The 13,573-nt window shown below is 40.1% G+C and overlaps 1 long non-coding RNA gene across 1 annotated transcript; it reads right to left on the reverse strand.

Annotated features, from left to right (window-relative positions):
- Nucleotides 1-2,698: 2,698 nt before the first annotated feature.
- Nucleotides 2,699-11,268, reverse strand: LOC117440593 (uncharacterized). Its single transcript, XR_004551282.2, has 4 exons — nt 10,198-11,268; nt 4,334-4,407; nt 4,216-4,252; nt 2,699-3,922 (listed from the first exon to the last, which is right to left on the reverse strand). It is a non-coding gene; the product is annotated as an uncharacterized lncRNA (long non-coding RNA).
- Between the last annotated feature and the right edge of the window lie 2,305 nt (nt 11,269-13,573).

Here is a 13,573-nt window from a genome sequence, read left to right on the forward strand (position 1 = left end):
ACGAGGAAATGTGATTGGTGGAGATTTCATTTGAACGGACAGCACCGGACCGGACCCAAGTAGAGGAATCAGGAATGAGGTATAAGCGGTCTACAATGACAGAAGACACTGTCAGGGTTGGCTGTACTCAGCATTTAATCAATACGCACTAAAGCTTTGGATCTTACTCAGTTGCTGAGGCCTTTTGCTGAACAACATGGTAATGGCTGCATTCAGCTGTTATAGGCAAGGCCATTTTATTTATATAACGCCTTTCAGTGCGCGACAATTCAAAGTGCTTTACAAAAGACATTTAAGAATAAATACAGCATAAACACATTAAATGGCATTTAAAAACGGGCATAAAAAAAGATAATAAAATAAATCTACACAGCAGGTACAGAATACATGAATAAAAGGCATACTGCAGTGTGAGTATGAACAGCTCAATTAAAAGCAGCAGCAAATAGATATGTTTTTAGTCTGGATTTGAAAATAGGAAGTGTTTCAGCGGACGTGCACAATTCAGGCACTTTGTTCCAGATTGTCGGGGCATAATATCTAAACGCTGCTTTTCCATGTTTAGTTCTTATTCTTGGAACAGACAGAGAGCAGACCCGTGTGTAGATGGTGTACTTATACTCCACTGCATGTATTTAATCCCTTTAGTTACTTCACAGATCTGGATGAATGATGTGAAATCTAACCAAGTGTTGAATCAGACTTTAGTTCCACCTGGAGTAAATCCACCAGCTCGCCTGCAGTCTACAAAGTACTTCAGACTAGCTGCACCTTCACCAGCTACCCTGCAGTCTACAAAGTACTTCAGACTAGCTGCACCTTCACCAGCTACCCTGCAGTCTACAAAGTACTTCAGACTAGCTGCACCTTCACCAGCTACCCTGCAGTCTACAAAGTACTTCAGACTAGCTGCACCTTCACCAGCTACCCTGCAGTCTACAAAGTACTTCAGACTAGCTGCACCTCCACCAGCTACCCTGCAGTCTACAAAGTACTTCAGACTAGCTGCACCTTCACCAGCTACCCTGCAGTCTACAAAGTACTTCAGACTAGCTGCACCTCCACCAGCTACCCTGCAGTCTACAAAGTACTTCAGACTAGCTGCACCTCCACCAGCTACCCTGCAGTCTACAAAGTACTTCAGACTAGCTGCACCTTCACCAGCTACCCTGCAGTCTACAAAGTACTTCAGACTAGCTGCACCTCCACCAGCTACCCTGCAGTCTACAAAGTACTTCAGACTAGCTGCACCTTCACCAGCTTTGAGAACACTTTCATGATCAATCATTATAAAACATATCATATATATTATTCTGAAATGGACCAATCTGCACAACGACTACTTTCACTGTCTTTCACTATATTTTGATGAGAATACTTTCTACTTTCACTTGAGGAACATTTTGAATGCAGTACTTTCACTGTAACAGAGTATTCCTACACTCTGGTACTTCTACTTTTACTCAAGTACAAGACCTGAGTACTTCTACTTTTACTCAAGTACAAGATCTGAGTACTTCTACTTTTACTACAAGATCTGAGTACTTCTACTTTTACTACAAGATCTGAGTACTTCTACTTTTACTACAAGATCTGAGTACTTCTACTTTTACTCAAGTAAGACCTGAGTACTTCTACTTTTACTCAAGTACAAGATCTGAGTACTTCTACTTTTACTACAAGATCTGAGTACTTCTACTTTTACTCAAGTAAGACCTGAGTACTTCTACTTTTACTCAAGTACAAGATCTGAGTACTTCCACTTTTACTCAAGTAAGATCTGAGTACTTCTACTTTTACTCAAGTAAGATCTGAGTACTTCTACTTTTACTCAAGTACAAGATCTGAGTACTTCTACTTTTACTCAAGTACAAGATCTGAGAACTTCTACTTTTACTCAAGTACAAGATCTGAGTACTTCTACTTTTACTCAAGTACAAGATCTGAGACCCGACCCGAGACACCTTGATGGCTCATGCAGGAGATCGTTGATATACTTTGGTCCTAAACCATTTAGTGATTTAAAAACTAGCAATAGTATTTTAAAATCAATTATGTGGCTCACAGGAAGCCAGTGTAAAGATTTCAGAACCGGACTGATGTGATCCACTCCTTTAACGTTGGTGAGGTCTCGGCAGCAGCGTTCTGATGGATGTTTGTGTCAGCCCTGTGAAGACACTATTACAGTAGTCGAGTCTACTAAAGATGAAAGCATGGACAAGCTTTTCTAAATCCTGTTATGGGCACACGGATGAGCGTAAACAACTGTTAGGATGATGACCTTAATATGTGTATATATTTATTTTTCTTCGTGGGGGTCTGCCCCAAAACAGTTTCAAGTCCTGAGAAAGTCAAATAAGACACAAAACACTGCCCAGCCAAACAAAAGTAACCATTTTGATTGAACTCGGCCAGTAGGACGTTCCACTGGATAATAACTTATGTTTTAGCTGAATACACGTTCAAACCAGACAGGTGCAGTCAGCCACTTCTTTAATGTTCGTTCTTTCTGATGTAAAGTCAAGGTTGTAACATTGCAATAAAGTCGTTCCTTTGAATCTTTAGATTTTTGATATATGATAATAATTACTTCAAATTTGAAGTAGGGTGAGCAAGCATCTTGAGGAACATTCATTATTAACTCTCCAAAAAATATAGTTTATTCAATAATAAATGAATATGTGAATCATAACAGTGATTGACAGCTGATAGGAACATTCAGACTAACATCGATGAGGAGTTCATTCAGGTATTTGATTGATTGATACATTTTATTTCGCACAAGTAAAATAAATAATTACAAAACAAATGTTGCAGTGCATAGTCATGTTGGAGAAATCTAAACAAAAAATGACATTTACAACAACAACAACAACAACAACAGCATTAGCAACATAAGCAGTCCCACGTCTAGTGTTCGAAAAGGAGTGAGAAGAAGTATCATTTATTTAATCTCACCGCCTTGTCCCGAAATGATTTATTTATAATCTGCAATAATTATCATTATTATTATTGTTGATATAGACATATATACACATACACACATACACATATATACACATACACATATAGACATATATGCACATATACATATACACACCTACATACTCACACATATATACATATACACACATACACATATATACATATACACACCTACATACTCACACATATACATACATACACATATATTACACATATATACATATATGCACATATACACACCTACATACTCACACATATATACATACATACACATATATACATATATGCACATATACATATACACACCTACATACTCACACATATATACACATATACACACCTACATACTCACACATATATACACATATAGACATATATGCACATATACACACCTACATACTCACACATATATACATACACACACACACACACACACACACACACACATATGCACATATACACACCTACATACTCACACATATATACATACACACACATACACATATATACATTTCCCAATCTTTATTCCATATCACATACAAAAAGACAAAAAACACACATCCATAAATAAGATAAAGAGCTAAACACAAAACAGATCAAATCAGTCCAATCACAGCGAGCCACACGTGCTCCCTGTCTGTAGAGGCTGCTGCCTCCAAGTCATGGAAGAGAACCGAGTAGAACTCTTCACAGGGTTAATTAAAATCGAGATAACATGATTGTCCGAGTCTTCTAGGCTATACATACACACACCTACATACTCACACATATACACACACATATACACACACATATACACACGCAGTCAAACACCTTCCCCATCCCTCCAGAAAAGCATGTCTCTGTATTTCCTCTTGAACTGGTTAATGTCTGGACTTCGCTTGAGCTCCACGTTCACGCTGTACTCATTGCAGCAGTCCTCATAGCTCCTGCTGGTCTGAGAGTGAAACCAAGTCATTCAGTTGAAATTCATTCACTGATGTCTGCCAGCTTATATATTTATATTTAAGGCTTTACTGATGTTCCACAATAATGTCACCTCTTGTCATTGAGTTCAAATATTAATATTGTGGCTTTCCAAGTTAACATTGATTGATATGACTGGGATTAAATCAGCATATACCTCTGCCAGGGGACGCCACCCCTCAAAGTCTGGTGCTCGTACCCAAATCTACGAATAGCAGCTAAAACAATGAGAGGTTTATCATAAGAACACAACGGTTTACTTACTTTCCAACAAAGGGCTCGTATGCCTCCTTTGGGATTCCTGGGTTGAATAGAGAAAAGGATGCTCAAATACAGAACAATGAAATACTCAGATAAATAAACATTAAGATGTTAAAGTTACCGCTGAAGCACAGCTCCCTCAGCGTCTTCAGATTGATGTTCTCTTCACTCAACGCCACTTTGAATTCCTGTATTCTGAAATGAGACAGGAAGTGAGAACCAGTTTAACATCTGATGTATGCTGAGTACTACAATGTCATCGTACGATATATTAACAACAGACATTTATTTATTAATGGGGGCAGCATGTACGTTCATTAGATAGTTTGTTAGAATGAGTTATAGACACTATGGGATGGGAAGGTTTAAAGAAGGAATTAATAACAAGACGTGCAATACACAGACACAAACAATGGTGCAAGTTTTTCTGCACCATGGCATGTGGAAACTGTGTACTTTTACTCTACTGCATGTATTTAATACCTTCAGTTACTTCACAGATCTGGATGAATGATGTGAAATATAATCAGGTGTTGAATCAGACTTTAGTTCCACCTGGAGTAAATCCACCAGCTACCCTGCAGTCTACAAAGTACTTCAGACTAGCTGCACCTCCACCAGCTACCCTGCAGTCTACAAAGTACTTCAGACTAACTGCACCTTCACCAGCTACCCTGCAGTCTACAAAGTACTTCAGACTAGCTGCACCTCCACCAGCTACCCTGCAGTCTACAAAGTACTTCAGACTAGCTGCACCTTCACCAGCTACCCTGCAGTCTACAAAGTACTTCAGACTAGCTGCACCTCCACCAGCTACCCTGCAGTCTACAAAGTACTTCAGACTAGCTGCACCTCCACCAGCTACCCTGCAGTCTACAAAGTACTTCAGACTAGCTGCACCTCCACCAGCTACCCTGCAGTCTACAAAGTACTTCAGACTAGCTGCACCTTCACCAGCTACCCTGCAGTCTACAAAGTACTTCAGACTAGCTGCACCTTCACCAGCTTTGAGAACACCTTCATGATCAATCATTATAAAACACATCATATATATTATTCTGAAATGGACCAATCTGCACAACGACTACTTTCACTGTCTTTCACGATATTTTGATGAGAATACTTTCTACTTTCACTTGAGGAACATTTTGAATGCAGGACTTTCACTGTAACAGAGTATTCCTACACTCTGGTGCTTATACTTTTACTCAAGTACAAGATCTGAGTACTTCTACTTTTACTCAAGGACAAGACCTGAGTACTTCTACTTTACTCAATTACAAGATCTGAGTACTTCTACTTTTACTCAAGGACAAGACCTGAGTACTTCTACTTTACTCAATTACAAGATCTGAGTACTTCTACTTTTACTCAAGTACAAGATCTGAGTACTTCTACTTTTACTCAAGGACAAGATCTGAGTACTTCTACTTTTACTCAAGTCCAAGATCTGAGTACTTCTACTTTAACTCAAGTGCAAGATCTGAGTACTTCTACTTTTACTCAAGTACAAGATCTGAGTACTTCTACTTTTATTCAAGTACAAGATCTGAGTACTTCTACTTTTAATCAAGTACACGATCTGAGTACTTCTACTTTACTCAAGTACAAGATCTGAGTGCTTCTACTTTTACTCAAGTACAAGATCAGAGTACTTCTACTTTTACTCAAGTAAAATAACTGAGTACTTCTACTTTTACTCAAGTACAATAACTGAGTACTTCTACTTTTACTCAAGTACAAGATCTGAGTACTTCTACACTTCTGTCTGTTTTCCACCTAGTCAGATAATGGAGCTAGCTGGATATGCTAGCTAACTGTTAGCCTTAAGGAAGTAGGCTACGGTGTGTCAGCTGATGTGCTAACAGGGAGCTAGCCTACTTAGCTACATGACACGATGAAGTTGCAGTGTTTGTTACCGTTATCTTTGTTTGTATCTTGTATCATTAATTCAAACATGTATTATCTTTGCATGAGGCGAAGTGGGCGAAGACCCTCCCTTTCCGGGGCAAGTACACGACACGCCCGCCTGACACGACACTACGGTGGGTGAGAGACATTGATACCGTACATGGCAGATTAAAAACGAATTGCAAATGTTATCGTAGCATTTTAAGCAACTAGTAGGCAAATAAATTAATAACCTAGTCTATCCGTTTGAGACACAACAGTATATGACTTTCAGCACACATTATTGTGTCTATATAATACATTAAAACAAAGAGGGGGCTTACTACACTTTATTTTAATTTTGTAGTCCATATAAAATAGGTAATAATGAGATCATCTATTAATTATGCTGCTACACATGTAAACACAAATGTAGATATGTATGAACTTCTAAATATAGTTGTTAAAGGTTTTAAGATATAAATAATCACATCATGGGGTCATTAAGGCTTCAAACAGGTTCATGTAAGGCAGGCCTACTACGACATGAAGACATGAGCCTGTAGTTTGGTATGTTATTGATATGGGCTGGACACCCTGATCAGGAGGGCCAGTCAGGCACTAATGAGCTCAATCATTCACATGTATTATTATTACTTTATAAATTAAGAGTACTAGGGATCCATTACAAAACCTTTGAAGGAATCGTCTTTCTGAATGTTTCTGTACTTTAAAAACAGGCATCGTGGCTCAAGATCCTGTTCTTGTTTAAGATTATTCATACGTGTGAATTTAACATCCATATTCACTCGTCAAAACTGAAACGTTTTTTTGAAACCCAGGTCGTCACTCTGCTTGTTGTTTGTAGCCTTTATTTATCAAGCTCACCTTGACAAGACTGAACTGCTTTTCCTTCCGGGAAAAGATTTAACTTTTACTCTTGACCTGACAATCAACATCGGCCCTCCGCTCCTCCGCTCCCTGCACTGGCTTCCAGTAATGGATCTGGCCCTTCCTACATCCAGGACGTGGTTAAACCGTACACCCAGTGTGCGAAATACGGGGGGGTCCGGGGGAGCTCGACCCCCCCGATTAACACCTGAGCCCCCCTGAAAGCCTCAACAGCGACATTTGAGGGGGGTCTCGAATTATAATATGTATTTGTCACTTGCAATCGTCACTAACATGTTTTTAAGCTTATGTCCAGTATTCATAATTCAAAACATTAATTCACAAATATCTTCTATTTTGGCTGGCAAAAGCATTTCCTCGCATAGAATCGAAAACAGACGGCTCTTTAACGGTCGCGTATTCATTCATTCATATGAACGTCAGAATATAGAAGTATTTGACGGAAGGACGGCGCCCCGGTTGAGAAACGCTGCTGCTGGTTGTCTTGGCTTGCATCCATGAAATATTGTATAGGCCTGCTGCATATTGACAAATATTGAGCAATAAACGGGAGATGGGGATCAGCTCGCTGCACCCTCGCTGCGAGGGGGACCCAAGTTCCCGTCAGCAGAAACACGTGGGTTTGCTGTCCTGGCTCCAAGATGGTGGAATGAGCTCCCATTGACATCAGGACAGCAGAAAGCTCACACACCTTCCAGACTGAAAACTCATCTCTCTCGACTCCACTTCGAGCGATAGAACTATTAACAAAGCACTTATATACTAATAAAGGGCTGGCTTCTCTAAAGCCAGTTGAGCAGCACTTGAAATACTTGGCTCTATGAAGCCTGATGTACTTTATGATTCTGTTTTCTTCCTGGTCGAATGTACTTTTTGAGTACTCCTCTGTCAAAGTCCCCTTACACGATAAGCGATAAAAATACTTTTAACCATACATTCTTAGGAAGACTGACATTTTTTGACTCGTTACTAGTTAGACTATTAGCACACATACTTTTACTGTGTACTTTGTGAGTAATCCTCTGTCTAAGCCCCCTCCTGAGTACAAGAACGAGTGTTGTACTATTATCTATGAAGAGGGATACAATGAGTATTTGCCATCCATTCTTAATGAGACTGATGCTGTTGGACCGGTTAGACTACTTCCAAAAACACATTGAAGTACTTTTACCGTGTACTTTTTCAGTAATCCTCTGTCTAAGTGCAAAAACAAGCTACCTCTGCTATCTTTGATGAGGGATAAACATATATACTGCCATAAGTTCCTCAGACTGATATAGTTAAACATATATACTGCCATAAGTTCCTCAGACTGATATAGTTAAACATATATACTGCCATAAGTTCCTCAGACTGATATAGTTAAACATATATACTGCCATAAGTTCCTCAGACTGATATAGTTAAACATATATACTGCCATAAGTTCCTCAGACTGATATAGTTAAACATATATACTGCCATAAGTTCCTCAGATTAATATAGTTAAACATATATACTGCCATAAGTTCCTCAGACTGATATAGTTAAACATATATACTGCCATAAGTTCCTCAGACTGATATAGTTAAACATATATACTGCCATAAGTTCCTCAGACTGATATAGTTAAACATATATACTGCCATAAGTTCCTCAGACTGATATAGTTAAACATATATACTGCCATAAGTTCCTCAGACTGATATAGTTAAACATATATACTGCCATAAGTTCCTCAGACTGATATAGTTAAACATATATACTGCCATAAGTTCCTCAGACTGATATAGTTAAACATATATACTGCCATAAGTTCCTCAGACTGATATAGTTAAACATATATACTGCCATAAGTTCCTCAGATTAATATAGTTAAACATATATACTGCCATAAGTTCCTCAGACTGATATAGTTAAACATATATACTGCCATAAGTTCCTCAGACTGATATAGTTAAACATATATACTGCCATAAGTTCCTCAGACTGATATAGTTAAACATATATACTGCCATAAGTTCCTCAGACTGATATAGTTAAACATATATACTGCCATAAGTTCCTCATAAGACTGATATAGTTGGAATCAGTTGGAATTAGATAACTATCACAAATACTATGAAATACTTTTACTGTGTACTTTGTGAGTAATCCTCTGTCTAAGTCCCCTCCTGAATCAGAATACCTTTATTAGAGTCAAAGACAGCTTGAGTTCATGAACGCCTGTCTTCCTGCTATGTGATGAGACTGATGTTGATGGACTGGTTAGACTACTACCAAAATAATGAAGTACTTTTACTGTGTACTTTGTGAGTAATCCTCCGCCAGTCCCCATACGAGCTAATTCTCCCATCTTTGATGAGGGAAACAACATATTGTTTGCCATCAATTCTTCATGAGACTGTTGGCTAGTAATACTACTCCAACGAGTACTATGAAGTACTTTTACTGTGTACTTTGTGAGTAAACCTCTCTACCCTCCTGAGTACAAGAATGCATGTTTTCGTAATATTCTCTTCACGAGACGGATATTGTTGGAGGTTTTAAGAGAATAAGGTAGACACAGGATATCAACAGTCCTTACTCCGGCAGCAGCTTCAGAATGTGAGAATGACGAACCACTCAAATATTCTGCTATGTTTGAACCTCAGGGACATTTAAATATTTAAATATGAATTATTCAACTTGACCTGGTGCTCTCTCAGGTGGAAGAACAACTACGTGTTAGGCCTGTGCACAATCAGGACACACCTCTCTGAGTGTGTGTGTGTGTGTGTGTGTGTGTGTGTGTGTGTGTGTGTGTGTGTGTGTGTGTGTGTGTGTGTGTGTGTGTGTGTGTGTGTGTGTGTGTGTGGCCTAGCATTACTATACTTGTGGGGACCTAAATCTGTTCAAACAGTCACGTGTGGGGACTCGCCGCCCCTTATGGGGACACATTTGAGGTCCCCATGAGGGGGATCATTAATTTTAGGGTGAAGACTTGGTTAGGTTAAGGGTTAAAGGTAAGGGTAAAGTTAAGGGTAAGGGTAAAGTTAAGGGTTAGGGTTAGGCATGTGTTGGTTAGGGTTAAGGTTAGGATAAGTCTCCAGGAAATGCATGTAAGTCAATGTAATGTCCCCTGAAGTGATGTATACATGGTGTGTGTGTGTGTGTGTGTGTGTGTGTGTGTGTGTGTGTGTGTGTGTGTGTGTGTGTTCCCACCGTCACTGCCACCATTGCCCAACACCAGCTCAGATGGACTGGCCATGGTATCCGCATGCCTGACTCTCGCCTCCCGAAACAAGTCCTTTATCCCCGCGTGCTAAAGGGAAACCGCCCTGGAGGCCAGACGCAGAGGTACAGAGATAGCATCAAAACAAACCTAAAGAAGCGCCACAGAGACCTGGAAGCTTGGGAGGACATGGCAGCAGACACCCCAAATTGCTCTTCACTAGCAGGAACCACGCCACAACAGTGTGATGTACGTGTATTGAAGTAACATGTGAATGATATGAGGGGGGTAGGGATGATCTGGGAGGACGAGCAGTGGGAGACTCCGAGTGGGGGTTCCGTCTCCGGCTTGATCTGCGTGGGCTGAATATAAATAGGGGTGGCCGTGCTCCTGAACCTATGTTAACATGTTAACCTCGTCTGTGGGGATTGTCCACAGTATTGCGTCACTTTGGATACAAGTGTCTATCAGGTAACATGTAATGTAATGTTGACTAAACTCGGCGAATCCTGCGAGCTAGTTCAGGAAGTCAACTCGAGCACCAATGATACATTACCACGTGACGCACCTCGTCCCTCTGACAACCAACCAATCACATTCTCCTAAACATGCCGCTCTCTTGAAGCTGCCAGGTCTTCCTGCCTCTGCCTCGCTGCTGCTGCTGCTGCTGCTGCTGCTGTGTTCACTTGCTACTGCTGCTGTGTTTCATGTTGCTGCTGCTCGCCTTCCCCCCCCCCCACCTGTAGGCTCGGGGGATAGTTCTCTAAGATTCATCACTCAATGTTCTTTGTAAATCTGTGGAGTCATGAGGCCCGAGCCGAGACGCCAAACTCAAACTATATGCTGCTTATACTAATATTAAGAAACATGTGAGTTGTCTGACTGAACTTATAACGAGCAAAACATTCCGGTTTTAACATATATTACACAATTCCGCCTTTTCAAACACCTTAATTCCTGAATGCCAACTTCGCTGTTTTCCGTACATAATGCCCTCTTTTGAATTCCTGTTGTGAACACTGTGCCTTTTCCTGATGTTTGGAAATAATTGTTTAATAAAGCTGAAAAAATCACCAACTTTTCTCAACTCAGACTGTGTGTCATCAGAACACGCATCACACCATCTGTATAAAGACTTTCCTTGCACTATTTCTATCCTATTTAATTTGTATTTACTTGCACTATTTCATCTGTTTTATTGTGTTGTATTGTTGGAGGAAAATGTGACCTAAGATTTTCATTTATCAATTTAAACTGTAGCTATGTACAAATGACAATAAAAGCCTTGAAACTTGAATCTTAAAAACATCTCAGGGCCTACCGCGCCCTCTGGTGGCCGAATTAGGAACTGAACACACAACATATTTGTTAGTGAATTTATCAGGTGAAATAAAACTAGCTTTTAGGCTGTAAAACAATTTAAACTTTAATGTCATATTAGCTTTAGTAAAATAACATATGATCAACAGTTTTGTTTTCTATTGACACAATTCTCTTACAAACCATCAAGGCTCATTGTAACAGTCAAGAATGTAATAGGTGTTGAGTGCAAAAGCATACGGCAAACAAAAAATAAAATGTTTTTGCTTTACGAACATGTGCGGGTCCTATTCAAGCAACACAAATAAGTCCAATAATGAGAACGTTTCTGGGTGTTTTTGTCTCATGGATTGGAGCGATTTTGCAAAAACGTTGAGTTCCTGCTTCCGTTGATATGAGGTTTAGCTTTAAAATATTAACATTTATGAATAAAATCTCTACTCAACAAAATCAAGTTGTTTAACAGAAAGTCCACGTTGTTATCCTTCTGTCATCCTAGCCTCGGAAGTGACTACCGAGGTGCCCCTGAGCAAGGCGCTGTCCCTACACTGCTCCTCGAGCGCCGACCTAATGGCTGCTCACGGCTCCTAACACTAGGATGGGTGAAATGCAGAGATCGTCCGGCAGTGGCTCAGTCGGTAGGGGCTTGGACTGGGAGCTGTAGGGTCGTCGGTTCAAGTCCCCGACCTAAATATTGGGTGTGAACTGCTACTTGGAGAGGTCCCAGTTCACCTTCTGCCCTGCCGTGGTGCCCTTGAGCAAGGCACCGGACGCCCCCCTTCCCCCCTCGCTCCCATTGCTCCCCGGGCGCTGTACAATAGCTGCCCACTGCTCCTAGTATAGACTCCTGGCACTGGGATGGGTTAAAAGCAGAGAACAGATGTCCCTGTGTGCTCTGCATGTGTGTCCATCTATCTATCTTCATAAGTAATGTGGCTTTAATCGACATCACAGTTATAAGGTGTATTAATAAATAATAATAATAATAATACATTTTATTTCAAAGCGCTTTTCCAGGTGCTCAAAGACGCTTTACAGTGGTTTGATAAAACATGATAAAATAGAATAATACCTTTACATTGAAGCCAGCTCTGAAACACGAGCCAACATATATTAGAGACTGTATGTTCTCCAGTCTCAATATCTTAAAACATGAATTGTTATCCAAATTAAATCTTACATGTAAGAAGTGGTTGGATGGATACATATCAAATATTAGGGGCTAAAGGAATACATTCAACAACATCACTTAAAATACATTAAAAGTTAAAAGAAGGAGGATGAACTCAAGATTATAGCAGGCTTAACAAAGTTAAACACAAAATGAATAAACCATAAGTATATGACAGCGTGAGATGGTTCCACAATGAAAATGATCTATTTCACAGACTCAGAATATACACTGCCATACTTCAGAAGGACCGAATCACTCTTGAGTATGAATTAAGACTCAGGTGTCGACACTGTCTGTACAATAAAAAGAACATTTCAAAATCTTCATCTTATGCAAGTAAGGAAATCAAACTAACAGCTCCACACTGAAGCCACTAGCAACCGTGTACAAGCAAACTCTCAAAGTGCTGGACCAGAAACCTAACACTCCCATCACTGTGCCATCCTCAACAAGCGGGAAGATTTAATAAAGTATAGGATAATAGGAACATCGTTCTGGTTTACAACATCCTGCACAACACCGCCCCTCCCCCTCTTAGCTCATTGGTTACTCAGCGTAACAACACCAGACAGACCACTAGAAGCTCCACACGTGGCGACCATTCAGTCCCATTCAGGAAGAGGGCTTTTGTCAGCCATCATTCTCGGTCCCAGCAATACAAAACTGGAACTCTCTACCCCAGGGGTGTCAAACTCAAGGCCCGGGGGCCAAATCCGGCCCGCGACTTTATTTTATGTGGCCCGCAAGAGCTTGCAAAGAATATAATACGTTTATAATATGCCCATAAACTACATGCCCCACAATGCATCTCGTTTTGTGACATGCGCACTGAAGAGACTTGCAATTATTTGACTTCTGCTTTCAGACGTAGT

The sequence above is a fragment of the Pseudochaenichthys georgianus genome, unplaced genomic scaffold, assembly GCF_902827115.2.
Source record: "Pseudochaenichthys georgianus unplaced genomic scaffold, fPseGeo1.2 scaffold_1059_arrow_ctg1, whole genome shotgun sequence".
In the NCBI taxonomy this organism is placed as follows: Eukaryota; Metazoa; Chordata; class Actinopteri; order Perciformes; family Channichthyidae; genus Pseudochaenichthys; species Pseudochaenichthys georgianus.